This window comes from Equus asinus, chromosome 20 (genome assembly GCF_041296235.1).
Source record: "Equus asinus isolate D_3611 breed Donkey chromosome 20, EquAss-T2T_v2, whole genome shotgun sequence".
NCBI lineage: Eukaryota > Metazoa > Chordata > Mammalia > Perissodactyla > Equidae > Equus > Equus asinus.
Window position 1 is genome coordinate 12,658,606 of NC_091809.1, and position 12,165 is coordinate 12,670,770.

At 53.2% G+C, this 12,165-nt stretch overlaps 1 long non-coding RNA gene across 3 annotated transcripts; it reads left to right on the plus strand.

Moving 5' to 3' along the window:
- The first annotated feature begins 181 nt into the window (after positions 1-181).
- LOC139041263 (uncharacterized) lies at positions 182-9,774 on the plus strand. 3 transcript variants are annotated; one of them, XR_011496090.1, is made up of 4 exons: positions 182-408; positions 2,804-2,908; positions 3,264-3,576; positions 5,408-9,774. It is a non-coding gene; the product is annotated as an uncharacterized lncRNA (long non-coding RNA). The 3 variants fall into 3 exon arrangements; XR_011496088.1 differs by adding an exon at positions 2,308-2,394 and having other exon boundaries at positions 189-408; positions 2,804-3,576; XR_011496089.1 differs by having other exon boundaries at positions 189-408; positions 2,804-3,576.
- The last annotated feature ends 2,391 nt before the right edge of the window (positions 9,775-12,165 follow it).

Genomic DNA, 12,165 nt, shown 5'->3' on the forward strand with positions numbered 1-12,165 from the left:
GCCTGGACGGGGGCGTGGCCGAGCGTGGGACCAGGGTCGATTTGTGGTTGGTGGGGCCAGGATTGTGGGCGGGGCTTTATCCGCTGGTGGGACAGAGGGGCGGGGTTGGGTGGGCGTGGCCAGCGTTAGTGGGCGTGCCCTGGCGGAGTGGGCGGGGCCCGAGTTTCCAGCCTTGGTTTTCAGCGGAGACAGCATCATTCATTTATTCTTTCGCTCCTTCCAGGACTGGGATTAGGGTGAGGCGACTGAGGCACTCGCCCCGGAAACAATATTTACAGAGGCGCCGAAAAACTCAGTCATCGACCTAAGGAATATGTTAATGCACTAGTAAAAAACCAAAAACCAAAAAAAGTCTTACTGGAACCAGGATCCTGACGACGGTGAGGGGCGGGGGACAAGGTCGTGCAAGTAAGTGCAGGATCGGATCCTGCCTTTATTTAAAATCTTGATGTTTTGTTCATCGTGGATTCTTTTGCATTCGTTTCTGCTTTTTTTATATTGCGTTAAGTATTATGAATCTTGGTAGCTGGGTTCCCCCCGCCCCCTGCCCCGCCGTCCCTTAAATGTTGTGCCCGAGGCGAGTGCCCGGCGCTCCTCACCTTGGTCCCGCAGGCTCAGCTCACACTGCAAGGAGGGAGGCGGAGCATCATACCACGAAGGAGAGGAGATGGATGAGGATGAGGGCTAAGAGCAAAATGGGAGTGTGGCCGAAGATGACCAGGGAAGCTCTTTGCCAGGGTGTCAGGGTGAGTCTCTGAGCAGGTGACAGGGACACAGGCAGGAAAACTGCAGAGGCCAATAGGGTCCAGCCTGGAGGCAGGATTGTAAATTAGTTAGCCAGGCTTGCCCTTCCAGGCAAGTACCTTTCACATTTTACAGCTCGAAATCCCCCACCCGCTGCAGGCAGCCCCAGCCCCCTGTCCTTGCCAGGGACTCTAATCTTAGCTTCCTTTACAGAGAGAAGCCTGAGGCTCTGGCCTTCCCGGCCAGACCTCCCCTAGGGCCCCCATTCCTGGGTCAGCTGCCAAGACAGGACTCAGTCTCAGGAATGGAGACCGCCAAGGGGTGGTTTCCAGCCGGCTTCCACTGGCCTCCTGCCCGGGGCTCAGCTGCCACCTCCCCCAGCTGTGTGCCAGGGGGCTGTCGAGGGGTGCCCCGGAGCCCCCCTGCCTCAGCTGCCCCCCTGAAGGCTCCCAGCGTCAGCTCAAGTTCTCCTGGGGTCCAAAGGTCACAACCAGGCCAGGCTCCTGCCAATTTCTTTGTGACTTCTTTGGGAGCGGAGGGAAGGGGGGCGGGGTAAGCTTCTCTGCAGTCTCCTTCCTTCCTCCAGCCCCTCTCCCCCTGGGCTGGAAGGGCACCAGAAAGGCCAGCTCCACCTGACCTACATGCCCCGAGGGGAATACTGGCAGACACGGTGAAGGGGGAGTGGGCCCAGGAGGTAGGGATGAGGCTCAATTCCCAGCCAAATGTCACATTGCAAAAGATAAAGGGACAGCTGTAAACCTCCCAGGATCTCAGAAGGACAGCCACCCCTTCCACCTCCCCTTCTGAAAGGTCCTGGGTGACCTCCCACCCCATTTTCCCTTGCTCTCTCTGCTTCAGCCACACTGGCCTTGCCAGATTTGTTCCTACCCCAGGGCCTTTGCACAAGCTATGCCTCCTGCCTGGAGTGCCCCACCCCCAGAGACACATGGCCAGTACCTCCTCATCTTCAGGTGTCCACTCAGACATCACCTCCTCAGAGGGCCTTCCCTGACCACCCCCAGCCAAAGTCCCTAATGTGGGCACCACAGTCCCATTGCCCTCTTTATCTCCATCATAAAACTTGCCACCTGCCATCACTTTACTGAGTTGTTTCCTGGTTTATCACCTGTCTTCCCTGTATCCCATGAGCTCCTCAGAGCAGGGACCCAGACTCATGTCCACCATGTTCCTGGCTGCCCCCTGCTGTCTGAGGAATCTGTGGGTGTGTAACACATGGAGTGTGAATAATTCCCCAGTCCATGGCCCTGCGTTTTTGCTAGGGTGGAGGGAAGCTGTATGAGCTTTGGGGGACCTCCCAGCACCGCCCTCAGGCCATCCCGACACTGTGATTTTCCTTCATTCCTGACCTGAGACACTCAACCTGTCTGGAAAAAATCACTTGGCCACAGGAATCCATGGTCTTTAAAAACGCTTCCACCCTGGAGCCAGGAATGCCAGCCCCTCCCTGTCCAATACGGAAGCCACTAGCCCCAGGTGGCTATTTAAATCTAAACGAATTGATGAACAGTCAAGAACATTTAAATGTCACTTCTTCCATTGCAGTGGCCTTATTTCAAGTGCTCAAGAGCCACACACAGGTGGAGAACAGGTCTGTCACCTGGAAGGTTCTAGACAGCACAGGTCGAGACGGTGAGCTCCACCAGGAAAGGGGTCAGTGTCAGCTTTGTCCCCTGTGTGTCCCCAGTGCCCAGCTCAGGGCTTAGCATTCAGTAGGTGCTCAAGAAATGTTGATGAAGGAAGGAAGGGAGGAAAGAAGGGAGGGAGGGAGGGGAGAGGGAGGGAAGAATTCGCCTCTAAGGATCTAAGTAAATAATATGAGATGAAAACAGCAAGTTCTGTCCGTGGCTGTCCATCCTGGCGTTACGTATAGTAGTGAAAACAAAAGCGTCTTCAAGGTGTAGCAAGAGCCGACTGGATAAAAAGATTAAGGTCAACCCTTGATGAAAAAAATGCGGCCCCGAGGTACAGGGACCAATACCAGGCTGTTGGTTTTGTCTTGTTTTTTCAAATAGTTTTACTTTTATTTATGTTTTCACAGGAAATATATTTGCACAGTTCAAAATTCAAAGCGTCTACCAGAGGCCGGCCTGGTGGTGTCGTCATTAAGTTCGCACGGTCTGCTTCAGCGGCCCCGTGTTCACAGGTTTGTAGACTCAGATCCCGGCTGCAGACCTGCACACCGCCCATCAAGCCACTCTGTGGCAGCACCCCACATACAAAATAGAGGAAGATTGGCATAGATGTTAGTTCAGGGCCAATCTTCCTCAGCAAAAAACAAACAAACAAACAAAGTGTCTAAAAGGCTGTGCACAGAATGTCTCTCTCCCAAGCCTCTTCCCAGGAAACAGGTGACCCCATCCTAAGGCAGCCAATCCTCCCAATAGCTCCTCATTCAGCGCTGAGAATTCATTCAGCTTGCATCCGTGTGCGCCTGTGAGCAGGTACAAAGAGATCACCCTGACTTTTTCACTGTTTTTTTTTTTTTTTAACACACACAGCGGGTTTCAATAAAACTGCACAGATGCTCACTTCTTCTGCCTCGGCCCGTCTTGTGATCCTCCCATGCAACCCCCAGGGCTGGCCCACCTCATGTACATTCAGTCCCCTCTTGATGGGCACGTAGGTTGCTTCCAGCCACAGCAATGCACATGGGGTGTTTCACCCTCCTGGACGGGGACCTTCGGGGAAGGTTCCTGGAAGCAGAGAATTCTAATGAGAAGGTTCAGAAAGCTGCGTCTGGGAAACAAAGCGATCATTGGTCCCCCCGCTGATAAAAACACGCCACAACAGGAACGGGAAGTGACCTGGCAGGTGAGACTATGGGTGATTTTTCTCCCTTCACGCTTTGATGTGTTTTCTGACTTAGTGATAGTTTTACTTGGCAAAGGGTGTGTTTCACTGTTATGATCAGCCAGAAGCTGAAATAAAACTAGACGGTGAAAAGAAGACTGGCTATTAAAAATTAATGCTGATGCGTCTCTCTATCTCTGTATAGGCCCAAAAGAATTGACAGCAGGGCCTTAAATAGGTACTTGTACATAAATGTGCACAGCAGCATTATTCACAATAGCCAAAAGGTGTGTCCATAGGCGAATGACTGGATAAACACAGCATGTTCCATTCAGACAAGGGAATATTATGCAGCCTTGAAAAGGAAGGAGATCCTGACACCTGCTCCCACGTGGAGGGACCTGGAGGATGTGATGCTCAGGGACGTGAGCCAGACACAGAGGGACACACACTGTGTGGTCCACTCACAGGAGGTCCCCAGAGGAGCCACATCCACAGAGACAGAAAGTGGATGGGGGGCCAGGGGCTGGGGGAGGGGTGGGAGTCAGTGTTTCCTGGGGACAGAGCTTCCGTTTGGGGAGATAGAAAGTTCTGGAGACGGATGGAGGGGATGGTTGCACAGCAATGTGAATGTGCTTCATGTCGTTGAGCTGTGCCCTGAAAAATGGTGAGGATTTTGAGTTTTACATTATGTGTATTTTACCACAATAAAATAAATAAGCACAAGTGTATGAAACGACAAGGCAGGGGGCAGGGCTCCAAGCTTAGGGCAGTGCCAGCTTCCTGGGCTGAGACCTGCGCACACACCCAGGGACCCAGCTCGGTGTTTTTTGTTTTGGGGATTTTTTTATGAGGAAGATTGGTCCTGAGCTAACACCTGTTGCCCATCTTCCTCTTTTTGCTTGAGGAAGATTGGCCCTGAGCTAACACCTGTGCCCATCTTCCTCTATTTTGTATGTGGGACGCTGCCACAGCATGGCTCGATGAGCAGTGTGTAGGTCCATGCCCGGGATCCAAACCCCAGGTCGCCGAAGCAGAGTGCAACACCGGGCCAGCCTCAGGGCCCCAGCTCAGAAGGGCCCCGAGCATGACTTACTGCTCTGTGGCCACCGTCTTGAAATTCCTAATCATGTTTGAACGAGGGGCCCCGTACTTTCATTTTGAATGGGGATCTGCACATTATGTGGCCAGTCCTGGTTTGAGGAAGGGGCAGGGAGGCCCAAATTGGGGGCTGGGCACCTGGGGCTGGTAGAGAAACACCCCAACAGGCGAATCTGTCTTTGCCCCACCCCGAGGGGGAAGACTGAGACCCAATCAGGAAGTGGGCTCCTGACACGGCAAGGAAGGAAGGGGGGGTGGGGAGCATCTTAAAATAGCACGGCGGCCCAGCTGATCAGGTGGGGGCAGGGAGGGGGACTGGAGGACAGAGCCAGGAGGCCCCGGGACTTTCCAGAGCAGCCCCCAGCCCCTCCTTCTGGCTACCCAGCCAGGCCCAGCACCCACCTCCCCACCTGCCCTACCCCAGGAAGCAATGGGATTTTGAAGCAAAGAAAGGGGTGCCGGGAAGACCCTCCTGGGAGCTTGCATTAGTCGGGGCTCTCCAGAGAAACAGAGCCTAGAGGATCTATAAGGGTGTAAAGACAGATATACAGAAAGAGATTTATTGCGAGCATTTGGCTCACATGATTACGGAGCCTGAGAGGTCCCAGGATCTGCCGTCTGCAGGCTGGAGACCCAGGAGGGCCGACGCTGTAAGGCCGAGTCCGAGGACGGGAGATGATGGATGGCCCGGCGCCAGCGGTCAGGCAGAGGGGACAAATCCTCCCTTCCTTTGCCTTTTTTTTCTATTCAGGTCCACAATGGATGGGATGATACCCACCCACTTTGGGGAGGGCCGTCTGCTTTACTGAGACCACCGACCCAAAGGCTGACCTCGTCTGGAAACCCCCTCATAGATACACCAGAAATAATGTGTAAAAGATGAAGACGTGGGACCGGCCTGGTAGCGCAGCGGTTAAGTGCGCACGTTCCGCTTCGGTGGCCTAGGGTTCTCCGGTTCGGATCCCGGGTGTGGACATGTCACCGCTTGGCAAGCATGCTGTGGTAAGCGTCCCACATATAAAGTGGAGGAAGATGGGCACAGATGTTAGCTCAGGGCCAGTCTTCCTCAGCAAAAAGAAGAGGATTGGCGGCAGATGTTAGCTCAGGGCTAATCTTCCTCAAAAAAGAAAAAAAAGATGAAGACAGGACTTACACACCGTGACGTGCACAAGTCTTAAGCGCGTGGCTGCATTGAAGTGCCCGTGGGCAGGCTAAACTATGGAGACGGGAAAAAGATCTGTGCTTGCCGGGGTTGTGGAGGAGGCGTTGGCGGAGCACGGAAGTTTTTAGGGCAGTGACCCAGTGACCCCACTCTGTATCACACTATGATGGTGGACACATGACATCACGCGTTGTCCAAACCCATGGAAAGTACAAAACCAGGAGTGAACCCCACTGTCAACTGCGGGGTCTGGGTGAGTACGACGTGTCCACGTAGGTTCATCCTCGCAATAAATGTCCACTCTGGTGGGGGATGTTGATCAGAGGGGAGGCTGTGCGTGCTTTGGGGAAAGGGGTCAGTGAGAAATTTCTGTACCTTCTGCTCAATTTCGCTATGAACCTAAAACTTCTCAAAAACAAAATAGTCTATAAAAAAATTGCACACATATATATACAACCCTGAGCACCATCACCTACTTCCAGCCTCCTTTGCCGCAGAGGCCTCCTCCTGCCCTGTCCGCGTCTCTCCCCTCCCAGAGGTCACCACTGGTTGACTTTCATCACCATTGATTCGTTTTGCCCAATTTCATACTTTCTCTAAACAGAGTCCTGTGGTGTGTTCCCTTTGTGCTGGCTACTTCCCACTCAGCATCATGTCCAAGAAGTGCAGCCGGGGGGTAGGGTGGCACAGTCACTCACCTTTTTCGTTGCTGCGTAGTATTCCGTTGTATCAATGGACTGCAACTTCTTGACCCGTTCACTTACAGATGGACACTTGGGTTGTTTCCAGTTTGGGGTTATTATGAACAAAGCTGCTATGAACATTCATACAAATCTTTCGCTGGATGTGAACACATTTTATTGGGCCCTGTATTAATTTGCTCAGGCTGCCATCACACAGTACCACAGACCGAGGGCTTAAACGAGAGACGTGGATCGTCTCCCAGCGAGGGAAGCTGGAAGTCCGAGACCAAGGTGTCCTCAGGGCTGGTTTCTTCTGAGGCCTCTCTCCTCGGCGTGCCCTCTGCGCGTGTCTGTGTCCTCATCTCCTCTTCTCATAAGGACCCCTGTCAAACTGGATGAGGGCCCACCCTAATGACCTCATTTTACCTTAGCTACCCCTTCAAAGGCCCTGTCTCCAAATACAGTCACATCCTGAGGTCCTAGGCGTTAGGGTTTCAGTGCATGAAGTTTGGAGGACACAATCCAGTCCACGACAGACACTCATCCATTTGCCGGGTCATAGAATATACATGAGCTTAGCTTTAGTCAAAACTGCCAAATGGTTTTCTGAAGCAGCCGGGCTCTCTGGCTCTCACGGCTTCATCTCCACGCGCCCCTGTGTTCACCAAATTTCAGGCTGCGGGATCTTCCTGGCTCGAACATGCCAAGCCAACTCCTGCCTCAGGGCCTTTGCATGGGCTGTTCCCTCTGCCTGGAATGCTCTTCCCACAGAAAACTTATGATCAGGGCTCAGGGGAAGTGTCACCGCTTCGGAGATGTCTTTCCTGACCGCTCCAGGGACCACAGCCACTTGGTCACTATGAAGGCAACATCTGCGTTCAGCATCCCGTGGAGCACTTGCTCTATTGGGAAGATCTCAGCAGTGTTTTATCTTACCCGGTTACCATCCGTCTCCTGTTCATGAGCTCTGCAGGAGCAGGGACCAAGTCTGTTGTCCAGAGCTCTGCGTGCAGGGCCCAGGCAGACAGTAAGCATTCAATAATTACTGTCTCCTCACCATCCAGAGCCACCAGGAAAATGCAAACCAAAGGCACAGTGAGATGGCACGCCCCACCTTAGGACAACAGTATTCCAGAAGATAGATAACAGCAAGTGTTGGCGAGGGTGTGGAGAACCAGAACCCTCGCTCTCGGTGGGCGGGAGTGGAAATGGGGCAGCCGCAGTGGAAAACAGTCTGATGGGTCTCAGGTTACCAGGTGATCCAGTAATTCTGCCCCCAGGGATAAACCCAGAAGAAATGAAAACATATGTCCGACTAAAAACTCATGCATACCTGTTCACAGCAGCATTGTTCATAATCGCTAAGAAGTGGAAAACGCAAATGTCCATCAATGGGTGAGTGAATAAACAAATGTGGTCCAGCCGTGCCCTGGAATATTATTCAGCCATGAAAAGGAGTGAAGCATGGACACACGGCACAATATGGATGGATCTTGAACACACGACGCTCAGGAAGAGAAGCAGACACAGAAGGACACACGGCATGTGATCCCATTGATGTGAAACATCCAGAACAGGCAGATCCACAGATAGAGAGCGGGCTCGTGGGTGCCAGCGGCTGGGGAGGAAGAATGAGGAGTGACTGCTGTTGGGTGTGGGGTTTCTTTTTATGGTATTGAAAATGCTCTAAAATAGATTGGGGTGAAGGTTGCACAACTCTATGAATGTATGAAAAACCGTTGAACTGGACAGTGTAAATGGGTGAATTGTGTAGTGTGCGAATTATATCTCAATACAGATGTTACAAAACTGAATGATTGTGCATAATTAATCAACTTTTAAGGAGGAGCTCAGGCCAAAGGAGGAGCCAGGACCCCCCACCGGTCCCCTGGAGATCAGATCTGGGAGTAATGACTGGACCCCAGCAGGGAAGCCCAAAGATGCCGCTGCAGACCCACAGGTCTCGCTTGCTTCCACCCTTCTCTGCAGAACTGGGAGTCGTGTCAGGAGAGTGAGACACTCGCCTTAGGCTCCAAACTCAAGAGGGCGCCCAAAAAACTCGGTGATGGAGGTAAAAACTATTTTATTGCCATATATTTAAAAATCAAAATTAATGTGAAAAAAATCCACGGTGGAGGAAATAACAGGAGGCTGAGACTCGGTTTCCCCATCTGAGAAAGGAAAAGAGAGGCCACCGCGGTCCCTCACCCCGGAATTGCGGGCGGGGGATTCCGCGCGCCGCGCATCCTCCCTCCGGACGGCGTGGACCAGAGCGAAACCTAAGACTCGCAGGGCCCCGGAGGCCCCGCCCTCGGCCCGTCCATCACTCCCCGCGACACGCCTCTCGGCCAATAGCACCTCGCCGCCCTGCCCCGGGGCCAATAGAAAGCGCTCTTTCCGAGCGGAGGCGGGACGTCGCGCGTGGCTCCCCGCAGCTCGCGGTAGAGACCCGGCCGTCTTTGGGACCTGAAGGACCGAGCAGGGGGACAGGAGGACAAGAGGGCTCCCCCAGCCCCTGACATAGGGGCACAGCCTTCTCCTGCAGAAGGGCCCTCACTTCCCTGATTAGATCTCCCCAAGTCCGGGAGGGGCCTCCGTTTTCAGGGGAGGGGTCTGCTGCCCCATAGGTTCCCCCAGATCGGGGGCTGGGTCCTTCCTTGACGTCACTCGTCCGGGTTTTTGCAACAACCTTAGGTGACTAGGTCCTGTCATCGTTCCCAGCTTACAGGTGGGGAAACTGAGGTTCGGAGCTCCAAGACCCGTGCCCAAGGTCCCCCACGATGATTAGTGTACCTGCTTGGCTCTGGGGCAGGATTTCTCGGCCTCGGCACGACTGACGTTTGAGGTGGACGATTCGTGGTTGTGGGGGGCCGTCCTGGGCGCTGTGGGGTGTTGCACAGCATCCCTGGCCCCCACCCACTCGATGCCAGGAGCATCCCCAGCGGTGACAACCACAGATGTCCCCTGACATTGCAAAGTCATTAGGCTTGAGAACTGCTGCTCAGTGCCGCTTCTCAAACTTGAGCTGCCCCGGAATCCCCCCCGAGGGCCGGGGGTTGGGGGAGGGCACCGAAGCACAGATGGCTGGGCCCAGGCCCAAGTTTCTGATTCGGCAGGTCTAGGGTGGGGCTCAAGAATCTGCATTTCTAAAGGACCCCAGGTGCCGCTGCTGGGGGTGCCCCGCTTGCAGACCCGTTGCTGATGCACCACCCCTGCCTCGCTCAGCGACCTGGACCCCTCTGGCCTTGCGGAGGGGGAGGCCGGTGGGTGTCGGTGTCTGGGAAGTGGTCTGATAACCTGCTGCTCATCCGCCTGAAACCGGCCACGGCGGCTGTGCTGCCCTTGGTCAGCAGGTGGCGACAGTGCCCGTTTGATCCTTGGAGAGTCGGCGGGTGGGGGGGGTCACAGGGCTGTAGGGGGGATGCGTGGGCGATCCCATTTGTCTTGCCAAAATAATAGTAATAATGACCTCTTCTGTTCACGTGCATGGAGACCTCGCTCTGAGCCAGGCGATGCAGATACCGCATCAAAGAAAATTTCCAGCATTGGTGGAGTGGACATTCTAGAGAAATAACATATCACCAGGTGATCATAAGTGCTGGGAAGACAATAAAATAAAGGGGTCCCAGGAGCGACTTGGGAGTGTTTGAGCTGGGGGCTCCCCCTGACACCCCCTGGTCCTGTGTGCTCATGGTTTTTGGGAGGAATTGGTTGGAACTGTGTGCCACGCAGGGTGCATTCCACCCCATGACACGCAAACTCCCGGCCGCTGAAGTGAAACATGCGCACTTAACCGCTGTGCCACCATGCCGGCCGGCCCCATATCACTCATTATTAATTATTGTCATTTGGCTCAGCCTCTGGAACCTGGGAAAACAGAGAACAAGGTGGGTTATAATTGTGTGCAAACTAAGGGTTAAAAGGTTGTGCTCAGAGAGGTTGGGTCTTAGAATTTGAGGGCCTGGCCCGGTGGTGGAGCGGTTAAGTTTGCACGTTCCACTTTGGCGGCCCGGCCCGGGGTTCGCCGGTTCAGATCCTGGGTGCAGACATGGCACTGCTTGGCAAAAGCCATGCTGTGGTAGGCGTCCCACATATAAAGCAGAGGAAGATGAGCACGGATGTGAGCTCAGAGCCAGTCTTCCTCAGCAAAAAAAAAAAAAAAAAGGAGGATTGGCAGCAGTTAGCTCAGGGCTAATCTTCAAAAAAAAAAAAAAAAATGAATTTCAGGACGCTTAAGTTTGCTTTTCAGAAACCAATGTTTTCCAGCCTGGAGGAACTGACCGATGACAGGTGGTTGGCGGCTGATCGGCTCTGTGTGTGCGTGTGTGTGTGTGTGTGTGTGTGCGCACGTGTGATCGCGTCATAGAGCCCTCTTGGAGTCTCATTTACCGAGAGCCCTGCTGGGGGTGGTAAAGTGTCCTGTGACCTCTGGGAAGCAGGGGATGGCAACTTTCCCTTCCTTGTCAGGCTGTGGCGGGCTTGCATCTGCCTTCCCCGGGCAGTGAAGGAAGTCCCCCCAGCGCGTTTCCAGGAAAAGCCTTGTCTGAGGATCGCGGCCGAGGCGGGAAGCACCTGGGGCCCACACAGCTGCCGGGAGCCGCCTGAGAAAGTCAACAGGATAATGAGCCAGATAAACACGAGCCATGCTTGGCGCAAGGAGCGTTGATTTTGGCGCCAGCCCCATGGAGATGCAGGGGGTTTGTAGGGAAGTCCCTGTCCTCCTCCAAAGTCTTTTGTTGACTGCCTTGCAGATGTGGAAGAGCTTATGGCACCCAGCCCGTCAGCAGCTAACCAGGCTTCTGACTGATTTCAATGTGCTTTCCGCTGCCATTAAGCTTACCATTAAGGAACCGATTTCACAGTTTTTCCAACCTTTTGGTGCTGGACACTAACCTATCACCACGAATTTTGAGGGTCATGTTACTTGTGAAAGGGGCTAGATGATGAACAATGTCAAAACAAAAGGGACCTTATCAGTCAAAGATCTTGATTTCTAAAGCACTGAAATTATGACTCTAATTAGCTTAAGTAAAAAAAAAAAAAGCAAAACCAAAAATCACGGGAAAGCCCAAAGACTACCTGATTCAGGCATGGCTGGATCCAGGTGCTCAAACAATGTTTTCAAGGCATGGACCTCGCTTTCTCTCTGGGATCTGCTCTCTTCTGCTTTGGCTTCATTCTCAGACAGGCTCCACTGCTGAGTGGCAAAAACGATGCCCCCCCGCCCCCCGGGAATTCCAGGCTTAACTCTAGCATAATGAGAGCCACTTTTTTGCTCACATTTCAGACAGAGTCCCAGGGCTGACTCTCATTGGTATCACTGCATCACATGTCCATCCCTGAACCAATCACAGTGATCAGGGGGAGGGAAATGCTCTGATTGACGAGCTTCTGTCTATTGTGGATAATGCTGCTATAAGCATGGTGTCCAAGCATCCATTGAAATCCCTGCTTTCAATCCTCTTGAGTCTATACCTAGAAGTGGAATTGCTGGGTTTTAGGGTAATTCTATGTTCAGCTTTTTGAAGAACAGCCAAACTGTTTTTACCCCAGCTGATGGACCATTTTACATCCCTACTTATATGTCTTTTTGGATTCTGAGAAATTAAAAATAGGCAGAAAAACACAGCGAAGAGATTCACTTTCGACATGCAGAAAATTTAG